This window comes from Delphinus delphis, chromosome X (assembly GCF_949987515.2).
Source record: "Delphinus delphis chromosome X, mDelDel1.2, whole genome shotgun sequence".
NCBI classification, from domain to species: domain Eukaryota; kingdom Metazoa; phylum Chordata; class Mammalia; order Artiodactyla; family Delphinidae; genus Delphinus; species Delphinus delphis.
The window spans coordinates 65,746,576-65,763,269 of record NC_082704.1 but is presented as its reverse complement, the minus strand read 5'-3'; the positions used below and the strand labels follow the sequence as shown (position 1 = coordinate 65,763,269).

Here is a 16,694-nt window from a genome sequence, read left to right as displayed (position 1 = left end):
CTGCTGTGGAATACAGTGCAAATGTCCACAGAGACAATGAAATTTTGGTATATGCCTACAGTGGAGTATTATTAAGCCACAGAAGTCATGAGGCACTGACAAAATGATAAATTTGGATGAACCTACAAAGCATTATGCTAAGTGAGTGAAACCAGACACAAAAAGTCACATGTTATATGATTTTATACATATAGACATTACTTTGAGAAAGAATTTTGATTATTTGGTGCCAGGAACTAGGAATAGAGGGAATGTGGAGAAACCGCTTAATGACTATAGGGCTTTACTTTGTAGTGATGAAAATGTTTCCTACTAAACCATGTGAATGTGCTAAATGCCACTAATGTGTTCACTTTAAATTGTTATTTTTAAGTTATGTGAACGTCACCTCAGGAAATTATATTTTTTAAAATCTGCCAATAAAGAAGCCCAGTACTAAGTGGTTTCACTGGTGAATTCTTCCAGATGTTAAGGAAGAATTAATACCACTTTTCAGCCTCTCTCCAAAAATACAATTGAGGGAACGTTTTAAAATTCATTTTATGAGATAACATTTCAATGATACCAGTGTCAGACAAACACAAAGACAAATCTATGGGTCATTATACCTTATGAATATAAATGCCAAAACCCTTAAAGTACTAGTTAAAAATTGTGACAACATGCTAAAAGGGATTATACACCATGAGCAAAATGGGATTTTTTTTCCAGAATTGCAAAGATGACTCACCATACATAAATCAATGTTACATACCATATTAATAGTAGAAAGGAAAAAAATAACACGTGATAATTCATTTCAAAGAAAGCATTAGACAAAGTACATACCCGTTCGTGATATACAAAGCTCTACAAACTAGGAATAGAATTGAATTTCCTCAACATGATGAAAGGCATTTATGAATACCATGTAACATAGTTAAAGGGGAAAGATGGCTGTCTCCTTATGACCAGAAATAAAACTAGGATGCCTCTTGTATTCAACTTTGTACTAGAAGTTTCAGCCAGAACAATTAGCCAAGAAAAAGAATAAAATATATCAAAATTGGAAATGAAGATGTAAAATTGTCTCTATTCTCATGATATTGTCATACATACAGAAAATCTTAAAGAATACATGCAAAAAACTATTAGATCTTATAAGAAATTCAGCAGTTTCAGAGTATACAGGGAAATCGGTTATATTTTTGTGTACTAGCAATGGACAATAAATAAAGGCAAATAAGCAATTCCATTTACAATATCATAAGTAATAAAATATGTAGGGTACATTTATTCAAATAGATGTGAGACTTGTAAATTGAAATCTACACAACATTGCTGAAAGAAATTAAACAAATGGAAAGACATCCTGTGTTCATTTATTGGAAAGCATATTTAACATGCCATCAGCCCATAAAGCAATATACAGATTTAATGTGATCCTTATCAAAATCTCAACTGCCTTTTTTACAGAAATGGAAAAGTTGAACCTAAAATAGGTATGAAATTGCAAACAACCTGAATAGCCTAAACAATCTTGAAAACTATAAATTTGGATGATTTACACTTTTCTCAAACCATAACAAAGCAATAGTAATCTTGAACAGTATGGTATTTGTGTAAGGATAGACATATAAGCCAATGTCATAGAAATGAGATTTCAGAAATACAACTTATGGCTAATTGATTGTCCAGAAGATTGCCAAGACCATTCAATTATGAAGGAGTAGCGTTAGCAGATGGTCCTTTGACAAATGGAGATCAACATATAAAAGAATGTAATTGGACTTTTAACTCATAACCTTTACAGAAATTAACTCAAAATCTATCAAAAGCTAAATATACAAGCTAATACTGCAAAAATCCATAACTGAAAATGTATAGTAAAATTTTCTTGATCTTTAATTTGGTGATCAATTCTTAGATACGACACTGAAAGTAAAATCATCAAAAGAAATAATAAATTACAGTATACCTCATTGCAGTTGGTTTTACAGTATACCTCATTGCACTTTGAGTACATTGTGTTTCTTACAAATTTAAAGTTTGTAGCAACCCAACATTGAGCAAGTGTATTGATACCATTTTTCCAACAGCATTTCCTCACTTTATATCTCTGTGTCATATTTTGGTAATTCTTGCAATATTTCAAAAATTTTCATCATTATATTTGTTATGGTGATCTGTGATCAGTGATCTTTGATGTTACTATTGTAATTGTTTTAAAAAATCACATACCACATCCATATAAGATGGTGAGCTTAATCAATGTTGTATGTGTTCTGAATGCTCCACTGACATGCCATTTTCCTGTTTCTTTCCCTCTCCTCAGGCCTGTCTATTCCCTGAGAAACAACAACAATGAAGTTAGGCCAGTGGATATCCCTACAGTGGCCTCTAAGTGTTCAAGTGAAAGGAAGACTCGCACATCTCTCACTTTAAATCAAAAGCTAGAAATGATTAAGCTTAGTGGGGAAGGCATGTTGAATGCCTACACAGGCCAAAAACTAGGCCTTTTGTGCCAGTTAGCCAAATTGTGAATACAAAGGAAAAATTCTTGAAGGAAATGAAAAGTGCTTCTCCATTGAACACGTAAATGATAAGAAAGCAAGACAGCCTTATTGCTGATACTGAGACAGTTTTAGCAGTCTGGATAGACGAACAGACCAGCCTCAACATTCCCTTAAGCCAAAGCCTAATCCAGGGCAAGGCCCTAGCTCTCTTCAATTCTATGAAGGTTGACAGAGATGAGGAAGCTGCAGAAGAAAAGTTTGAAGCTAGCAGAGGTTCGTTCATGAAGTGTAAGGAAAGAAGCCATCTCCATAACATAAAAATGCAAGGTGAAGCAATAAGTGCTGATGTAGAAGCTGCAGCAAATTATTCAGAAGATCTGACTAAGATAATTAATGAAGGTGGCCACACTAAACAACAGGTCTTCAATGTAGACAAAACAGCCTTCTATTGGAAGAAGTACATCTAGGATATTCATAGCTACAGAGGAGAAGCCAATTCCTGGCTTCAGAGGACAGGATGACTCTCTTGTCAGGCTAATGCAACTGGTAACTTTGAGTTCAAGCCGGTTGTCATTTACCATTCTGAAAATCCTAGGGTTCTTAATAATTATGCTAAATCTACTCTGCCTGTGCTCCGCAAATGGAACAACAAAGCCTGGATGAGAGCACAGCTGTTTACAACATGGTTTACTGAATATTTTCAGCCTACTGTTGATACCCACTGCTCAGCAAAAAGAGATTCCTTTCAAAATATTGCTGCTCATTGACAATGAACCTGGTCACTCAAGAGCCCTGGTGGAGATGTACAATGAAATTAATGTTTTTTTAATGCCTGCTAACATATCATCCATTCTGCATCCTGTCAGTTAAGGAGCAATTTCGACTTTCAATTTTTATTATTTAACAAGTACATTTTGTAAGACAATACCTGCCATAGATAGTGTTTTCTTTGATGTTTTGGGCAAAGTAAATTGAAAACCTTCTGGAATGGATTCACCATTCCAGATGTCATTAAGAACATTCGTGATTCATGGGAAGAGGTCAGAGTATCAACATTAACAGGAGTTTGGAGGACATTGATTCCAGCCCTCATGGATGACTTTGAGAGGTTCAAGACGTCAGTGGAGGAGGTAACTCCAAATGTGGAAATTGGAAGAGAACCAAAAATTAGGAGTGGAGCCCGAAGATGTGACTGAATTGCTGCAATCTCATCACAGAACTTTAATGGGTGAGGAGATGCTTCTTATGGATGAACTAAGAAAGTGATTTCTTGATATGGAGTCTACACCCATTAAAGATGCTTTTGAATATTGTCCAAATGACAAGAAAGGATTTAGAGTATTACACAAACTTAGTTGATAAAGTAGTGGAAGAGTTCGAGAGGACTGACTCCAATTTTAAAGTTCCACTGTGGGTAAAATGCTACCAAACAGCATTGCATGTTACAGCGAAGTTGTTCGTGAAAGGAAGAGTCAATTGATGTGGCAGACTTCACTGCTGTCTTATTTTAAGAAATTGCCATAGCCATCTCAATCTTTAGCAACCACCACCCTCATCAGTCAGCAGCCATCAACATCAAGGCAATATCCTCTACAAGCAGAGAGATAACTACTCACTGAAGGCTCAGGTGACAGTATTTTTTAGTTAAGGTATGTACATTGTTTTTTAGGCATAATGCCACTGCATACTTAATAGACTACAATGTAGAGTAAATATAACTTATTTCCACTGGGGAACCTAAAAATTCATTTGACTCAACTCACTTTACTGTGATATTTGCTGGAACAATACACTCACTATCTCAGAGGTATGCCCGTAGTTGGACTTTATCCAACTTACAAACGTGCACCATAGCACACTCTGAGGGAAGTGAAAAGACAGCTCACAGAATGGGAGAAAATACTTGGAAATTATGTATTTGAGAACTTACTAGCATGGAGAATATATAAAGAGCACTTCCAACTAAAAAACGGAAGAAAAGTACAATTTAGAAATGCACTAAGGATGTAAATATTTCTCAAAAGTTAATATACCAGGAGCCGTAGTACATGAAAAGAATTTTAATATTTTTACTTGAGAAATTCAATTCAAAATAATCATGAGATATCACTTCACATTTTGGGTATAAAATGAAAAATGAGAAATAATAAATGTTGCTAAGGATGTGGAGAAGTTGGGATTTTTGTTCTTTGCTATGGGGGGATGTCAAATAGTGAGGCTACTGTGCAAAACACTATGGTGGTCCCCCAACAATTTATAGAATCTCTGTGACCCACCAATTCCACACAAAGGTATATTTCTCAGTTAAAGGAATATTAATGTTCAAGTAGAAATTTTGTATGGAAATATGTAAAGGAATATTAATGTTCAAGTAGAAATTTTGCATAGAAATATGTATAGCCACACTACTTGCCATAGTCAAAGGGTGTGTAAATGGAATAAGACCCTTATGTGTCTGGTTTCTTTTACTTAGCACAATGATTAAGAAGAACATACATGTCATACTGTGTATCCATAATTCATTCCTGTTTATAGATGAATAATATTGCAGTATATGGACATACTACTTTCTTTACCCATCTGTCACCTCATGGTGATTGGCACAGAAAACATTTGAAGAAATAATAATATTGTTTGGTGAAAGACATATATGTGCAGATTTAATAAGCATTGTGACCTTGAAGAGAATAAACCCAAATGCATACTGATAACACAATGTAATCAAACTGATGAAAGCCAATGATGAAGAAAAAATTTTGAAAGTTCCTACCAAAAATCAGTTTATTATATATAGGGTAATGGTAATTTGAATAAATAATTGTATTTCTTACCAGATACTACAGAGTCCAGAAAATAGAACATCTTTAAAGTGCTGAAGGTAAAATTAACCCAGAAGTCTATAACTAGGAAAAATGTCCTTTTAAATGAATTGAAGATTATTCTCAAATGAAGGTAAACGTAGATAATTTTTTATCACAAAAATGCTCTAAAAGAAATGATAATGGTTTTCTTCAGGTAGTGACACCAGAGAGAAACTTGGTACTTCAAAGGGATAAAGTTTGAGCAAGTAATGGTAAGTATCTGGGGATATACGATAACTGTTTTTCTCCTAAACTCTTTAAAAAGTACATAACTCTTGGAAACAAGATTATAGCATTGTCTGAGAGGAATTTCAATATATTTAGATGTTAAATTATGGTAACAACATGAAGTAGGTGTTGGTAGGTAATTTTAGCACAGGGCAGGTTTTTTGTTTTCTTTTTAGGTATTTTAAATTTGTTTTATTTTTATTTATTTTTGGCTGTGTTGGGTCTTTGTTGCTGCGTGTGGGCTTTCTCTAGTTGCGGCAAGTGGGGGCTGCTTTTCATTGTGGTGCATGGGCTTCTCATTGTGGTGGCTTCTCTTGTTGCAGAGCACGGGCTCTAGGCACGTGGGCTTCAGTAATTGCAGCGCGTGGGCTTAGTTGTGGCACACGGGCTCAGTATTGGTGGTTCGCAGGCTCTAGGGTGCAGACTCAGTAGTTGTGGTGCACGGACTTAGTTGCTCTGCGGCATGTGGGATCTTCCTGGGCCAGGGCTCGAATCTGTGTCCCCTGCATTGGCAGGTGGATTCTTAACTGCTGTGCCACCAGGGAATCCCACAGGGCTGGTTTTTAAATTTATTGTTTTGCTCTATCCAAATGATAATGTTTCCTTCTGTCATGCCAGAGGTTGGCATGACACTTTGCAATCTCTTAAAACATTTGGAATATCCATTTTGAGAAAAAAGGCCCAACAAGCCTATTTGTCAGATGAAATTAGTATTTTTTAATAATACAGAAACATTAGCCCCAGGGTAATCTCATCTTCACTTTGAAATGTTGCAGCTTTCCCTCTCTGGGAATCTTTATCTCCTGCTCCACAACCTGAAGCAAAGCTTCAGTGAAAGCTGACTCCATGGGGTGCTTAATTCATTAAGGTTCCTCTACCTATTCCTTGAATGCAGTCAAGTCAGCTTCATCTCATTGGCCAGAGTTTGTTTTAGATTATAGAATTGCCCTAGAGTTACAACTTGCAAGCAAAGACAGAGCCTCTGCAATCACTAATACATCCTGTGGTACCTGGATTGATCCTTTGGGCCTATTGGAAAAGTTAATATACAGAGAATCCAAAATATTCAGGTTTCCTAAACTTGGGATTCCTTACCTCTGATGCAAACCCATTACATGGGCAGAATCCACCTAGACCATTTTTCATTGCCTCCTTGAAATAAGGTGGAAGGCTTGAAGAACCAGTGTGAACTCATGAAATCAATGTGAAGATGCTCATGCTGCTTACCATGTCATGAGTTATAAAATCTTCTGTCATTGAGGCATGATTTTCATGTCTTCTGCCAGAATTCATAAAGCTAACAGGCTTACTTTGAGCTTGTACGTATGACAAAATCACAGGACTATAGTTCATGACAAAGCAGATGGTAATGGGACCTATATGGTCCTAAGATTTATAGATTTTATTTAAAGTAGTAATATTTTAATGTTTAATAGATGGGAAAATATCACCCATGTACATTTTAATCCTTAGGGAAACCTCTGAAATATATGAAAACCTACTAAAAATTATTAAATAAATTAAAATGGAATACTATAAAATATTCAAATCAAATGGAATAGAGGAAAGAAGGAAAAGTAGAATTTTATAAAGAGAGGAGAGACATAATAAAAAGATAGACATAAATGCATATAAATAAATATCTTAATTTTATATGGCCTAGGATTTTGGGCTCAAGATCAGGGGAATAGATGCACTTTCATATTTGCCAAAAACCCTGGATATTATATATAAAAGAAATATAAGAAGAATGAAAAGGGATGGAGATCAGCAAGAGACACTGGCACCCAAGAAAAGACATTACATTGAGGTTTTTTTCTTTTGCCTAATATATCTCAGGTTAAGTGCTGAAGTATCTGGCAAATAGAAAGACCTGTGAGCACAGACCAAAAATCAAAACAGAACAAATCCCTAGGAAAAGAATTCTCTAGCCAGTAGCAACCCATCAAATAAGACAACTTTTAGAAAGTATTGCCCTACTACTTCCAAACCTAAGGGTAAAAATCACTGCTCCATCCACACCTTCATCAGCAAAGGCTGAGTGGCATCATAGCCTTCTCTGTTGCCAATCTACAATGAGACTCTTCAACCACCCTCAACCAATGTCAGGGTAGTATGAGAGAAAGCCTGTTGGGCAGCAAAGCCTTTACTGCACAGTGGCAGCACTAATCCCCATGGCATAAATAGAGGCCTTGTGGGCATCTTGGATTCATATCCACATCCCGCAGTAACAAAGAGCACTTCCCTCTCTACATGGGGCTTGTCAGATGAGGCCATGTGGTAAGCTAGTACTTCAATCACTCTCCAGCCCTATTGAGTGCTGTCCCAACCACCCATTCTGATATCTGTGGAGGACATGTGGTGAGGAGCATTGATATAATATGCTGTTCCCTCACACCTACATATGATCAGCAGTAATGAGCTTCCTCTCCCTCCTGGAGTTTAAAGAATGTCAAGGGGAGAACCTGTACAATTCACTGTTACCTAGTACTTAGATGGCAGAATCTCCATCCCTCACCAGAGCTGACTCATAGGAGGTCTGTAAAAAGAAGATTCAAATGAATTCCAGAATCATATGCCCAAAATGTCTAGCATAAAAAAAAATCATAATCATGGGCCAGGAAATTTTCAACTTTAATGAGAAAAGACAATAAATAGCTGCCAACATAGAGATGACACAGATGTTGGAATTACCTATTGAAGACTATAAAGCAGCCCCCACAGGAATGTTTTAACAAGCAATTAAAAACACATTTGAAATAGAATATCAGAAAATCTCAGTAAGGAAAGAAGATATGAAGGACCAAGTGTTTAATTTCAGAACTGAAAAACATAAATGAAGTAACTAAACAGATGGTTTTAACAGCACAATGGAGATGACAGAGAAAAGACCCAGTGAACTGAAAGATAGAACAATTAAAATCATTCACAGCAAATAGACTAAACATTTTTTTAAGCCTCAAGGGTCTTTGGGACAATAACAGAAGTTCCACACGATTCCTGTCACTGGGGTCCCAGAAGAAGGTAAGAAAGAAGGTAAGTCCAAAATGTGTTTGACAATGACTGAAGACTCCTCCAATTTTTTAAAACACATAGATTTACAAAGCTTAATGAACCCCAAATAGTAGAAACCCAAAGAAATCCATTCTGAGGCACACAGTAGTCAAACTATTAAAAACAAAAGATACTCATGAAAGCAGCCAGAGGGGGCCAAAAAGAAACAAACAAAAACTATTGTAGAAAAAAACACAAATGATAGTAGACTTGTCCTCAGAAAATGTGGAGGCCAGAAAGAGGTGACTTTACATTTTTCAAGTCATAAAGGAACTGTCACCTAGATTTTTATAGTGGGCAAAGTTATCCTTTAGGAATGAAGAAGAAATAAACACATTTTCAAACAAATTAAACACAGGATAAATTGATGTTCCCAGACCTATTCTATAAGAATGGTTAAAGAACATTCTCCAAACAAGTGAAATGATAAATATTGGAACACTAGGAGGGACGAAAGAACAGTAGAAGGTGAAGACTGTTTAACACTGAGCATGGTTCTCAAAGCATGTGGTGAAAATATTTAAAACTATTATAAATAGGAGAGGGAAAAGAGACAGAAGTTCTCTACACTTATTACCAAGAGCAACTAAAAATCTCTAAGAAGAGATATACTCAAAAACACTAGATAAATCAATATGATATCCTAATACGCACTCAAGTAAAAATTAGTAAGGTAGGAAAGATAAACATAAATGAAAAACAGAAGGAGCAAGCAAACAGCAGTATAAATTGTGGAGTTAACCCTACCATGTCAAAAGTTATAATGTAAATTTCTAATTATGGAACAATTATAATGTATATAATATACAATAATATATATAACATAAATTATAATATGGGTACAATTATAAGACAGTGGCATAGAGGACAAATTTACATGGCCAGTTATACATGCTATATATCAGTAAATCACTCAAAATATGGTGATATATATGCTTGGAAGTAGAAACATGGAAAAAGCTAACCATGCAAATATGAACCTGAAGAAATTAGGAGTTCCTGTAAATTTCACCACAAAAAATCACAAGGACCAGGAAGAGACAAAACATAATAAGAGTCAACTAAGAATATATAACAATCCTAAATTTTATGCATCAAACAGCAGAGGTTGAAAATACAAAAAGTGGTAATGGATACAAAAATAATAAATAGAGTTGGCAAACACTCCTCTCAATAGTGGATAGAATTAGACAGAAAATTAGTAAGGGTAGAGAATTGATCAAAACTATGAATTACCCAGACTTAATTGACAGAAGAAACAGGCCATCCATATAATACCAAAGTAAATGTTCTCTCCAAATGAACATTTGAAATAAACAAATGTAGAAATGATACCATATTTTGTGCCACAAAGCAAATCTGAATGTGTTTAAAAGCATTTCAACCATAGAGTGTTTTCTGACCACAATAGTATTAAAGTAGAAATGCATAAGTGAAAGGTAACAGGAAATTTTATGAACACTTGGAAACTAAAAAACATACTTTTTTTGGGGAGGGGGGGCGGGTACGCAGGCCTCTCACTGTTGTGGCCTCTCCCGTTGCGGAGCACAGGCTCTGGACGCACAGGCCCAGCGGCCATGGCTCACGGGCCTAGCTGCTCCATGGCATGTGGGATCTTCCCGGACCGGGGCATGAACCCACATCCCCTGCATCAGCAGGCGGACTCCCAACCACTGCACCACCAGGGAAGCCCAAAACATACTTTTAAATAACCCACTGATGAAAGAAAATGTCTTTCAAGAAATACAAATACCTAAAAATGACAAAAAATATTAAATATGTAAGGTACAGCTCAATCAGTGCTGCAAGAAACATATCATTGAATACACACATCAGAAAACACAAAAACCACAAAATCAGTAAACACCTTAAGAAACTGGGAAAAGAATGGCAAATTAAATACAAAACAAGAAGAAGGAAGAGAATAAGACCAGAAACTGATGAAACGATGCACAAAACAATAGAGAAAATGAAACATAAGCTGTTTCATTGAAAGGCTTGTTGAAATTAACAAACCTCTACCAAGACTGGGAAAAAAGTGAAGCCACAAATAGTTCAATAACACAAGAGAAACAAGATATAACAATAAACTATGAAGACCTTAAAGAAATGAGAAAATACGAATAACTTGCCATGCTTGAGTTAGACACATTAAATGAAATGGACCAATACCTTAACACAAATTACTGTTACTCGCTAAAAGAAGTAAAATGAATAGTCCAATAACAACTTATTTACATTTATAATTTTAAAACTCCTGGAAAAAAGATCTCCAGGCCCACTTTGTTTTACTGCAAAAACGAACTAAATATTTTCAGATTTATCACCAATTTGCATGTGATCTCTTTCAGAAAATAAAAAAGAAAAGCACTTCTTAACTCATTCTGTAAGACTAGGTTGTTGCCTTTATATCAAAGGCAAATGAACTTAAAAAATAAATAAAATACATAAATAAACTACAGACTAATATCAGTTTAATATAGATATACAATTTCTTAACAAATAGACAATTTTTTTTTTTTTTGGCAGTACGCGGACCTCTCACTGTTGTGGCTTCTCCCGCTGCAGAGCACAGGCTCAGCGGCCATGGCTCACGGGCCCAGCCGCTCCGCAACATGTGGGATCCTCCCGGACCGGGGCACGAACCCGTGTCCCCTGCATCAGCAGGTGGACTCTCAACCACTGCGCCACCAGGGAAGCCCAACAAATAGACAATTTGAATAAGCCCTTATGTATTACAGAAATTAAATCGATAAATAACAGCCTTCAATAAGGGAAAGCATAAGGCCTAGATGGATTCACTGGGGAATTCTATCAACAATTTATGGAAGAAACTATGTCAATACTCTGCAAAGTCTTCCAGAAGATAGAAGCAGTAGGAATATTTCCTAACTCATACAATTGGACCACAGTTACCATATATCAAAATCACAGACATTAAAAGAATACTACAAACCTGTATTTCATGAACACAGATGTAAAAATCCTTAACAAAATATTATATCAAATCCAAATATGAATTAAAATTTTTAAGCCGTGAACTTATGGAATTTACCCCATGTAAGCAACATGGTTTCAACATTCAAAAATCAGTTTCTGTAATCCATCACATCAACAGGCTAAAAAAAGAAAAATCATATGGTCATATAAATAGATGCAGTAAAAATCATTTGACAAAATCCAAAACCCATGCATGATTTGTAAAAAAGAAGAAAGAGTAACATCCTTAACCTGATAAAAACTTATTCAAAAAACCTACAGCTAATATCATTTTTTAAAATTGTATTTTAAAAATGTTTTATTGAAATATAGTTGATTTAAATGTGTGAGTTTCAGTTGTACAGCAAAGTGAGAGATATATATATATATATTTTAAGATTATTTTCCATTATAGGTTATTAAAAGATATTGACTATAGTTCCCTGTGCTATACAGTAGGTCCTTGTTGGTTATCTATTTTATATAGAGTACTGTGTATATTTTAATCCCAAACCGCTAATTTATTCCTCCCTCCTTCTTTCCCCTTTGGTAGCCATAAGGTTCTGTTCCGTGAGTCTATTTCTGTTTTGCAAATAAGTTCATTTGTATCATTTTTTAGATTCCACAAATAAGTGATATATATTTGTCTTCCTCTGTCTGGTATGACTCTGGTATGACTGCTTGGATTGCATGAGCCCCATTAGCACCAAATGCGCAGGGAAGCAGGCAGCCACGGGCGTAAGAGATATGGCCCTCTCTGGATTATTCTTAACTTAGGATGCAACTAACTATAGTTTTCAACATAAGTGAAACAAAAAGTGAAAAGAGATATAGAAAGATCCACAATTATTCTTGGAGAGTTTAACTTTCCTCTCTCGTTATTCATCAATTATTATTATTAATTCATTATTTTATTCATATATGAAATCACGTAGACAGAAAATATCATGGATGTAGAAGTCTAAACACTATAAATCAACTTTACTTAGATGACATTTATGGAACACTCCACCTAACAACTGTAGATTGCAAGTTCACTTGAAACATTTCAGCAGTATTCACCATATGCTCAGCCAAAAGGAAATTTGATCAAATGTACTATGATCATAATCATAGAAAGTGTTATTTGTCGCAATAATGGAATTAAACCAGAAATCAGTAACAGAAACATCTGATACGTCCTCTACTCTTTGGAAATTAAGCAACAACCTCTCCAAATCTAATTGGTATAAGAAATTAGATTTGTATAAGAATTAGATTAGAAAATATTTTGAACTGAATAAAACATACAGCATATCAAAACTGGGATGTTTCTACACAGAACTTGAAATTTTTAACGTTAAATTCTTACATTGGTATTCAAGAAAGGCTTTAAATCATTAAAAATTTCCCCTTGAAGCAGGGAGAAAAAGAACAAATTAAACTGAAAGCAAGCGGTAGTAATGAATAATAAATATGGGAGCTAAAATCAGTGAAATTGAAAAAAGAAAGTAAAATTAGCAAAAGCAAACCTTTCTAAAATCAATAAATATGATAAGCTACCTGCCGTAACCTCCAAGAAAAAAAGAGACATAACAAAATTATCATTATCATGAATAAAAGATGATATTATTACAAACCCTAAAGGCATTAAAAGATATTAAAACACCAACTACTATAATTACACCAAGAACAGATAATTTGAATAGGCCCATATTTATTAAAGAATTATATAATTTGTATTTAAATAACCTTTCAACTTCAAAGTTTTGGTGGAAGAAATCAATGACCTAAATTAATTGAGAGACATACTGTGTTCATGGGTTTGAAGACTCATCATAGTAAGGATGCCAATTCTCCTCAAATTTATCTGTAGAATTAACAATTTTCCAAACATGATCATAGCAGTTAGTAGTATACTGTCTACCTACTAAATAAATATTTTCAATAAATATTTTTGTATGATCGAGTGATGAAATAAGTGACCAAAAAATACATTACAAATAAACTTTTTGTAGAACTTATTTTTCAGCTTGAGACTCTTCTGTATATCAGTTTTCCATTTGTCAAATTAGTGTAACAATTGTGGGATCTTAGTTTTTTAAAATGATTCAGTGCAAGGTGTATGGATAGAAAATATATTTAATTGAACTCAGTATGATGAATTACATCATGATATTTCCTATATTTTAAAACATTTCATATATGATATTCTGTTATACATTTTCTTATTTGGTTCCCCAGAACTTTTGTATTTCTCCATATTCCTACTTTTTGCATATTTTTTATTTATTTATTTTTTTATTATTTTTTTAAATTTTTTATTTTTTAACATCTTTATTGGGGTATAATTGCTTTACAATGGTGTGTTAGTTTCTGCTTTATAACAAAGTGAATCAGTTATACATATACATATGTTCCCATATCTCTTCCCTCTTGCGTCTCCCTCCCTCCCACACTCCCTATCCCACCCCTCCAGGCTGTCACAAAGCACCAAGCCAATATCCCTGTGCCATGCAGCTGCTTCCAACTAGCTATCTACCTTACTACGTTTGTTAGTGTGTATATGTCCATGACTCTCTCTAGCCCTGTCACAGCTCACCCTTCCCCCTCCCCATAACCTCAAGTCCGTTCTCTAGGAGGTCTGCGTCTTTATTCCTGCCTTACCCCTAGGTTTTTCATGACATTTTTTTTTCTTAAATTCCATATATATGTGTTAGCATACGGTATTTGTCTTTTTCTTTCTGACTTACTTCACTCTGTATGACAGACTCTAGGTCTATCCACCTCATTACAAATAGCTCAATTTCGTTTCTTTTTATGGCTGAGTAATATTCCATTGTATATATGTGCCACATCTTCTTTATCCATTCATCCGATGATGGGCACTTAGGTTGTTTCCATCTCCGGGCTATTGTAAATAGAGCTGCAATGAACATTTTGGTACATGACTCTTTTTGAATTTTGGTTTTCTCAGGGTATATGCCCAGTAGTGGGATTGCTGGGTCATATTGTAGTTCTATTTGTAGCTTTTTAAGGAACCTCCATACTGTTCTCCATAGTGGCTGAACCAATTCACATTCCCACCAGCAGTGCAAGAGTGTTCCCTTTTCTCCACACCCTCTCCAGCATTTATTGTTTCTAGATTTTTTGATGATGGCCATTCTGACTGGTGTGAGATGATATCTCATTGTAGTTTTGATTTGCATTTCTCTAATGATTAATGATGTTGAGCATTCTTTCATGTGTTTGTTGGTAGTCTGTATATCTTCTTTGGAGAAATGCCTGTTTAGGTCTTCTGCCCATTTTTGGATTGGGTTGTTTGTTTTTTTGTTATTGAGCTGCATGAGCTGCTTGTAAATTTTGGAGATTAATGGAAAATGGATGAGAAGTAGTATTATGTAGTTGACTACTGTGAGGATTAATTTTATGTGTTGTTGAGAATTTAAACTCCATAATATTGCTGCCTTGGCATCCATTTTGTATGTTTAAGTACCCTGCAGGGGCCTTAAGTTGACACTAGCCCCTTCAAAGAATGCATGCCCTATATAACAGCAGGGGCACAAATGTAAATGTAGGGTCCTGATATGACTCCCCAAACTGCCCTTGTAGTAAGCATTCTCATCCAAAGCCTCCCCCTTGTGCACCTTTTATATTAGACTCAAGAAGCTTTCCAAAGTCCGATTCTTTTTGGTTTGAATTGACCAATTCAGCCCTAGCCTGGGATCTCTTGCGGTCTTTTGTTGAACTGTGACTCACCATCTGACATCCTGAGGCTCTACTTGACAAATGATAATTTAACAAGTCACAACATTTGTCAGTTTGACTGCACTAAGTGATGCCCCAGATAGCCGGTAAAGAATTATTTCTGGGTGTATCTGTGAGAGTCTATCCAGAAGATTTGTATTTGAATCAGTAGACTGAGTAAAGACTATCCACCCTCACCAATGTGCCAGAATAGAACAAAAAGGCAAAGGAAGAGTAAATTCTTTCCTGCTGTCAGACATTGGAGCTCCTGGTTCTCAGGCTTTCAGACTCCAGGATTTACACCACCACCTCTCCTCTCCCCTAGAGTTTCAGTCTTGGAATGGGAGTTACATCATTGGTTCCCCTGTCTCCCAGGACTTCAGACTTGGACTGAATTATACCACCAGCTTTCCTGAGCCTCCAGCTTGCTGACAGCAGATCATGGGACTTCTCATCCTGTGTTGCCACATGGGCCGATTCCTATAATAAATCTCTTCATATATTTGTTTTATATCCTTCTGGTTCTGTTTCTAAGGGGAACCCTGACTAATATAACTAGTTTATATGAATGTGTAAAGTGAAGGAGTAGAAAAAACACTTTGAAATTTAAATCTCAGAATTAGGATGCTCAAATTAATTTTTAAAGACATACTTTCAAGTATTAGATTTAAAATTCTCATGTCTATTTCATAATATCTTCAAAAGTTAACCTTAGGGGCTTCCTTGGTGGCGCAGTGGTTGAGAATCCGCCTGCCGATGCAGGGGACATGGGTTCGTGCCCCGGTCCGGGAAGATCCCACATGCCGCAGAGCGGCTAGGTCCGTGAGCCATGGCCGCTTAGCCTGAGCGTCCGGAGCCTGTGCTCCGCAGTGGGAGAGGCCACAACAGTGAGAGGCCCACGTACTGCAAAAAAAAAAAAAAAAAAAGTTAACCTTAAAATGTTAGAGCAATTATAATTAGAAAAATATACCAGTTAGAGCAATTATACCTCAGTATGGGAAATTTATTTGAGAACCATTATAACCACTTGTCAGCGTTTTTAAGCTGAGCCATATTCATGATAACTTATTCCAAAAATAATATATTTTCAAATGTATTTACAAGTGTCTGTCATCAAGATTTTTGTAGACTATTAGAACTAAAGTTAATGTTTTGGTTTTTACTGTAACAGTGTTAAACATGCCAATTATAGAAGAGTAAATTGCAGGCATTAATAAAAATATTGAAAAGTAAGTAAAGATAAACTATTATACATATATATGTAGTAGTTGGGTATCTTCTTAGGTCTGGGAAATATCAGTTCTAAATAACAACTCTTGGTCCTGTTTTTAAAATAGGTTTGTGGCAGACA

The 16,694-nt window shown here is 35.5% G+C and overlaps 1 pseudogene; it reads left to right on the top strand.

Annotated features, from left to right (window-relative positions):
* The window catches only part of LOC132418975 (dnaJ homolog subfamily B member 6-like), a 96,617-nt pseudogene that overhangs the window by 59,272 nt on the left and 20,651 nt on the right, over nt 1-16,694 (top strand).